Here is a 7,888-nt window from a genome sequence, read left to right as displayed (position 1 = left end):
AAATTAGCATTGATCAAGCTTTAGTTGCTATCACTACACTACTTGTCGAAGAAGTTGATAAGACTACCAAAAATTTTGGTGATTATGATGTTGTTAAGTCAAAGGTTGATATGGAATTAAAGATAGCCTCAACTTTGAAGAAGAAAGATAAAATGGTGAATAAACTAAAAGTTAAGTTTGAAGAAGGTAATGATGAAGAAGATGATGAAGAAGAAGAAGAGGAAGAATATGTACAAGGTCAAGAACCTCTTGCTTTGACCCAAGGCATGGATGAGGATTAGGAAGAAGAAGGTGTCAAGGGAGATGATGCCAAGGAAGCACCAGCAAAGCCTCAACCAAACAAGATAAAATCCAAGACAACCTATTGTACAACCAAAGACAAAGAAGGCTGCAAAACCTAGTGCAACAAAGCCTACAACTCCAGCAATAAGAGCCACTACAAGGGAAACTACTCAAAAGGAAAAGGAGAAAGCCAAAGAGAAAACTAAGGCTACTAAGTAGATTGGTCCTATGTAGAAGAAACCAAGAATAAAATATGTAGCACAACTAGAGACAGATGATTAAAAGACAGCGTTAGAGGACACAAGCCAATTCAGAATGGTAATTCATGCTCCCAAATCTGATCTTGAAAACATTTATGATAATGTTAGGGATAATGTAGATTTTATAGGTTTGAAAAAAATTGAATATGGAAAACTTGGTAGAGAAGATCAAAACATGATTGAAGAGTCGGTATATGCCATGATGGCAAAATTCAAGAACACTCCTCTTGAATATGATAATGCAATGCCTAAAGATTTGTATGCAATTGTTGAGAATAAATGGCACTATTGCCTAAATGTGGAAAAGGAAATAAGAGAATCAACATTAGCACAAGTCATGCAAGAATTGTCAAAAGGACAAATAACTAAGGAAAATAAGAAATATGGTAGCAGATTTGCACCTAAGTACAGGGCATTCAACATTTTACAAAATAGAATTGAGGATGTTGTAAAGAAATCCACACAAATGTGGAGGTTAATATATGGATTAAAAATTGTGAGGGAAGAAATGATGAGAAATAAAGTGAAGACAAGGAAGAAGAAATAGAAAAAGAGAAAGAAGACACTACTATGGAGGAGACATAACAAAAGATAGATGAGATGGCAATAGGTAAGGAGCAGCAGGCAGAATAAAGTGTTGAAGACTCGCCATTGCTAGCCATGAGCCCTCCACATGACACAAACACAACTATAGAGATGATAACAATGAAAGATGTTCCTAAAAAATCACCTTAGTACATTAATCCATTAACTAAAAAGGACTTGAAAAAGATACTTGACCAATCCACATTACAAGCAAGGTTATGTGAAAATCCTATATTGGTCAATGTGGATGAACTTCAAAAAGAAATAGTTGACATAACAAGGCACAAGGTGAACACACAAGAACCACCTACTACCATCCCTACAACTACTAGTGTTCAATAATTAATACAACCAGAGGATAAATCTACAAAGGTTGACACTACTACAAAAGTTGATGAAGTTCAAACTATAGAAGTAAAGGAGACAACAAAAGAACCAGCAGGACAGATAGATGTTTATGTACCTACTGCACAAACACAAGGTGCACCTCAATTGATCTTAATTGATCAAGGAAGATCTAATGAAGAAAAGGAAATACCCAACGAGAAGAAGGAAGAAGCCATACAGACATTGGTAAATTTACCAACATCCACTCCCACTAAAGTCCTTCAGAGGTTCAGAACTGATGCAATACCATTGTAGATTTCAGCACCAGGCTCTAGCTCAACAAAGGTTGCAAAGGTATTTCACTATGGTGATGCACTTTTAGATGAAGACATGGTGATACCCAATATGATTCTGCAAAAATGACCTTAGAACAGATCAATATAATGCAAGAAGCATTGGAAAGAAAGAAGAATCAAGAAATACTCAAAAAAGAGTATAAATAGAGGCAAGCACTTCAGGAGATCAAAGATGTCTTTTTAGATTCTTTTAGCTCGCAAACACCTGATGAATCTAAACCTATATTAGAACAACTATTGGAAATTGTTGAACAGGTGACTAATGAAGACCAGGATACTAATGTTAAACTCATGAAATGGTCTAAAAAGAAATTTTAAGGGAAATTCAATGAGAAGATATCTAGTGAGATAGCATTATCACAAGTTGAATTGGCTTAAAATTTCGAGAAAGTGAAGAAAGTACTTGAGAACATATTCTGATTGTACACAAAATTGTGTGATCCCACACTCTTCACACAAGAAACGAGCCACAAAATTATAAGTCTAGAAAGAAACTTGAAGATTTCAGGTATGCAACTGCCCCAAAATACAACTCAAAGTGAGAAGCACATTCATTCAGTGCTTCATACACAAAATCAACTAGTTGTGTTAACAGCAGAAGAGGCTAACATAAGAGCCAAGTTGATTAATATTTAAGCCTCCCTTACCCCCCATACGGAAATACTCCAAAAAGAACTAGCATATGTAGAGATAGTATTAAAGAATATCCCAAATTTTCAACATTAGACAAACTAGTTCATCTAGCAGCCGAGACAGCCATCCAAATAAAGTCCTTAGATGCCACATTAGACAACTAGGATGTTTCTTTAAAGATCATAATGGAAGTCCACAAGAACTTTTTGGAAAAATACACAATCAGTGTAAAGACCCTTTGACATCAGTGTCAAAAAGGGGGACAAATATAATAGGGGGAGACAAATATGAAGGGGGAGATAATAAAGAAGGAGATAACCCAAAAAGGGGGAGAGCAAGCAAAGGGGGAGCAACCAACAAAAGAAAAGAAAATAGAGTATATCAAATAGAAATAGAGTATCAGTATTTTTGAAGACAAAGTATCAGCATGAAGAAAATCTACTCAGAGAAGAGAAGAAATTTTGGACATAGAATGGGCATATTAACTTGGGGGGAGTTACAAAAATTTTAAGGTATATGAGTCTATTACAATGTTTTGAAAATTTTGAAGTCTTGTACATATGTCAAACTATATGTATATTATACTCAAGGAAATTAGATTAGTTATGTATTGTTAAGTGTTTTTGACACTCATGTCAAAGGGGGAGATTGTTGATCTTAGATTGGTTTTGACAATTGAGTGTCAACACACTTAAAATATTTACTAAGTTCATGTCGAGCTAGTAACACATGCTAATTATAATATGTATGGATGTCGAGTTGCAAATAGTGCTGAGTCACTCAAGAGTCAAGAAATTCACATGTCGAGTGATTAGTTGATATCGGGCAAGTTCAAGTGTCGAGCAAGACAGAATTATATTAAGTGTTGAGCATCAGTATTATCAAGTGTTGAGTAACATAGAAATGGACCTAGTTGTTTGTGATGGCACAAACAACTATGTAAACCATTTTTGAGCTGACTTATGGATAGATCTCGAAGCTTTGAAGATAAGATCAAATCTATTTGGATTCCCTATGCAATCAACATGCAACCAATAAGAAAAATGGAAGGAATTAAGCAGGAAAATGAATGAATCTCAATCGTAGATTCATACCCAACCCTAAGCCACCAAATTCTTTTTAAAAGGAAGATGAAGCCCATTAATTTAGTATGAGTGCATGTATGTGAGGAAGTGATGCAAGTGAAGAATTGAAGGAAGTAAAAGGGGTGAATTAATCAGTAAACATTCAAGGTGACTTAGAAGTGTGAAAGAATTGTAGAATCAGTTTGTAGAATAGAGGAGAAGCTATACAGCATTGTTAAAATAGATCAAGAGGACCAAGATGGATAGAACTATGATTTGAAATCAGCAAGACAAAATTTGTAAGTGTATCAGATCAAACATTATACTATTACTTTCTAGCAACCATAGGGTAAAATCCTTTGGACTAAGGTTGATTTAACAATCATTATAAAATCCTTTAACAAGGTGACATTCCAAATGAGTGTTCTAAAGTCCTTTAACCAGACACACTTTTAATAGGGTGTTTAAATCCTTTAATAGGGTAGGATCTAACAATCCTTTTGTAAGCCTTTAACAGTGTAGGCCTTTCATAGGGTAGATCGTGAAAATGGTCAAACTATGTAACCCTAAAAGGTTACAATTTATTGTTGTAGTAGTGAAGAATTGTGGGTGTCATCCCCACCCCAGTTTTACCTTCTCATTTGAGGGTTTCTGGGTAATCATATATGGTGTCAAGTGTTTATGTAGATGCATTTAATTTACATGTTATTTCAATATGTTAATGCATGCATTGTTTTAAGTTAAAAGTTTTATTGATTAGTACTTTTGATTCACCCCCCCTCACCCTTAGAAGTGTGTGTGTGTGTGTGTGTGTGTGTGTGTGTGTGTGTGTGTGTGTGTGTGTGTGTGTGTATCCCATTTTTATTTCCAACACAAACTTAGGTTTCTTATAATCTACTTCTTTATGTCCAAAACCATGACAATTATAACAATAGAAATTAGTAATAGGTTTGAAAGACTTACCTGTGCAATCTCTCTTCATATGACCAACTTAATTACATATAAAAATTCTACCTCTAAATTTATGTCTAACCTCCTTAGGTGGTTCAACTTTCTCTATTTTTTGAAATTCATCACAATTTTCAAGTTGATTTACTTGCTCAACTTATTTAGATACTTTTGTAGACTTTCTTGGTTCAATCCTATTGTGATCATTTTCCTTGGGATTAGGGGTTTCAACAATTGGATCTAGTTCCTTCCTAACTTCAGTTTTCTCACCTGATTTTTCTCCAATAAGATATCCAAGACATCTCTTATCATAAGAAGATCTCCGCTAGAATAGTTGTTCATCAATTTCCTCACTATTGAAATAAAGCTTCTCTAACAATTGCTTAGCCTGAGTTAACTCTCCTTTCATAATGGTATTCTACTTCTCTAACTTTGCATGCTTTATTTTGATAGAATCTAATTCAAATGCAAACTTTTTTAGATGAGATCTTAGATCTACATTCTTAGATTTTGGATCTAAATCAAACTTGTCATCATCTTTCTTTAAACTCAATTTCAGTTCAACAACCTTCAATTCATGTTTTAAGATCTCATTTCCTTTCTTAAGGGTTACTACCTCATCACTATCACTAGTCTATTCTTTTGATTCTTTTCTAGATTTTAGATAATCAATTTTATCTTTCAATTTTCCAATGTAATCTTTTACATCTTCATATTTTTTATTTTCAAGTAGTCTCTTTCTTCTATAAGAAGATCAATTTTCTCAAGGGCTTCTTCAAGATTCATCTTCAACTATTTCATATCCATAGGGATCTTACTCAAGTTACTAAACCTCTTCAAAGTAACTAGGCTCTAATACCAATCTTTAGAAATAGATAATACTAAGAGAGGGGGTAAATCAGTATTCTACAAACTTTTTCCCACAACTAGATAGTATTAATTACTTTACAACATGCATAAGAAAGTAAACCAAGAATCTTGAACAGTAAATAAATCCAAACAAAAAGAGAACTCATGACACCATATTTTGTTAACTAGTGAAACCATGGCCAAGGGAAACATGCAATTATATAATTTAGTACTTTAAACAAAACAAGATAGATATAATAACCTCTTATCTGCTAATTGTTGTACTTTGCATATCTTTGATCTTATATCAGTATTCACATCAAAGATCTCTCGCATGAGTTTGCATGTCACATACTTAGTTTGTATATACACCATAAACTTTGCATTGAAATTCACATACATTGAAAGTAGTGATTTATTACTTATACCATTTTCTTTTACAAAACTATGTCCATACGGTTTGATGCTCTCATATGTTTGACTATATAAAAATTAGCCAATGCAAACTTAGGGTAAACATCTAGGATTTTTTCCCTAAATAATTAAGTAATTATCTTGTGACCGAAATAGTTCCTTAACTTGTTATTAACCCTTTTCTGATATATTTTGTTATGTCATATTCTCTGCCTTTACTAGTGTTTTACCTGTAATTTTGTTCCTACTAAATGTGTCGATCTTAACACTTGGGTACGTCATCATAACACTCTAGTCTACCTATCCTTAACTCCACACATTCCAATTCTCAGTATAGACTTCACAATATCAAGATTACCTTTGTACTAATAATCAATTGTCTTATACTTAGACAATTTTTTGTCTCTGATCATAGAATCTGTAGTGCTTGCCCCTAGTTTATGCTTTATTATTATTGCCAAACTCTTTTAGGCTAGTTTTATGCTTGATGATTAGTTGCATTATCTTTCAAATTATTAGATATTGTTTCATATTCAATTGATTTTTTGATGAGACTACTTGGTACTATTTACTTCACGTATGCATGATGATGATTATTACAGTGATTTTAGTTATTGATGATGATCAGTTAGATGGATTATTATATGTGTTTTCTTATGGATACTTACCCCATACTACATGTGTATGGTGTGCGTATATATTTTCTTAATGTATGACATTTCTAATGTGGTTAAGGAAGGGAGTCATAGTCACCTACTAGTCGAGATCTACACGATGCACCACTTCCTACCATTGCCTATTTAGTTTAGTATATATGTGTTTGTACATGCATGGATTTTATGCAGATTGCAAGTAGTAGGTATCAACTTCCCTGAATTGTCAGGATGAGCGTACCCTATCGCAATATCTCAATGGTAAGAGAGGGGAGATAAATTCTTGAGTCCAAATCCTAACCTTTAAACCCATTTATCCGAGAAAAATAGGACAAGTATCTAAGATGATTACCTTCCAACTGTGTCGTATGACATAAATTCACAATTATAACCCTAAAGTTTGATCTTGTATGTGGCATTTTATGATGGGTTTTCGTATTTCATTTTATAGGTCTTTCGTGATTTTTTTCTATTAATTAAGTCAAATTAAAAGATTAAATATATGATTTAATTTAATGGAAAATTATTATGATATTTTTAATTTTTAATTATATTTAATTAATTAGAAAATTAATTAAATAAAAAGAATTAAAATTTAAAGAGGAAATTATAGTTACATTTTGAGAGCAAAATAATATTTATTTAATTTAATAATAATATATTTAGGAGATCATTTTTAAATAAATGCTAAATATTATTATTTAAGTTAATAAACATTATATTAAAAATGCTTCAAAAATTATTAAGAGAGAGTAAGCAATTATTTAATAAAGTTTATTTTAATTAAATTGCATAAAGCTTATGCATGGAATTAAAATATAATAAATTAATTAAAAAGAGAAAGCAAATTAAATTATTGAATATATTTAAAATTGCATAAAGTATGCATGAAGTTTCGAAAAAAGATAATAAAGAGCTAAAAAGTTGTGATCAAGGAGTTCCCTCAGGTGATCGCACAATCAGTGCCCTGAATTTAGAAGAGAACTCCTTATCAACATTTGAGGGTCCATTTTCAAGGGACCAAGAATTTTGGAGAAGGAATTTTCAGAGAGAAGGTTTTGAGAGAAAAAATTTCTCTGACAATCTTTTGGGTGTTTGTGATTTTAGCATCAGAACCAAGTAGATTCTTGTGTTTTGATTCACCCAGTTAATTACGTTATTTAAATATTCAAGTCTTCTTCGTGACTGTGAATTATTTATCCAAATTTCTTTGTGAAAAATCTTTCAATATTGTAATTTGGAATTACTGGTATGCAGGTAGATTCTTGTGTTTTGATTCACCTAGTTAATTACATTATTTAAATATTCATGTCTTCTTCGTGACAGTGAATTGTTTATCCAAATTTCTTTATGATGAATCTTTCAATATTGTAATTTGGAATTACTGGTATGCGTGTGGGTTTCTTTTGTATATGTGGAGATTAAAATATCATTAGAACCCTCTTTTAGTAAATTTAAAATTCAAAATTAAACTGGGAAGGGTTTCGAAAAGAATGAAAATTTTGTATTAAAAATTT

This window comes from Cupressus sempervirens, chromosome 3 (assembly GCF_028749045.1).
Source record: "Cupressus sempervirens isolate cs-2001-9-10 chromosome 3, ASM2874904v1, whole genome shotgun sequence".
In the NCBI taxonomy this organism is placed as follows: Eukaryota; Viridiplantae; Streptophyta; class Pinopsida; order Cupressales; family Cupressaceae; genus Cupressus; species Cupressus sempervirens.
This window is presented reverse-complemented; position numbering follows the sequence as displayed.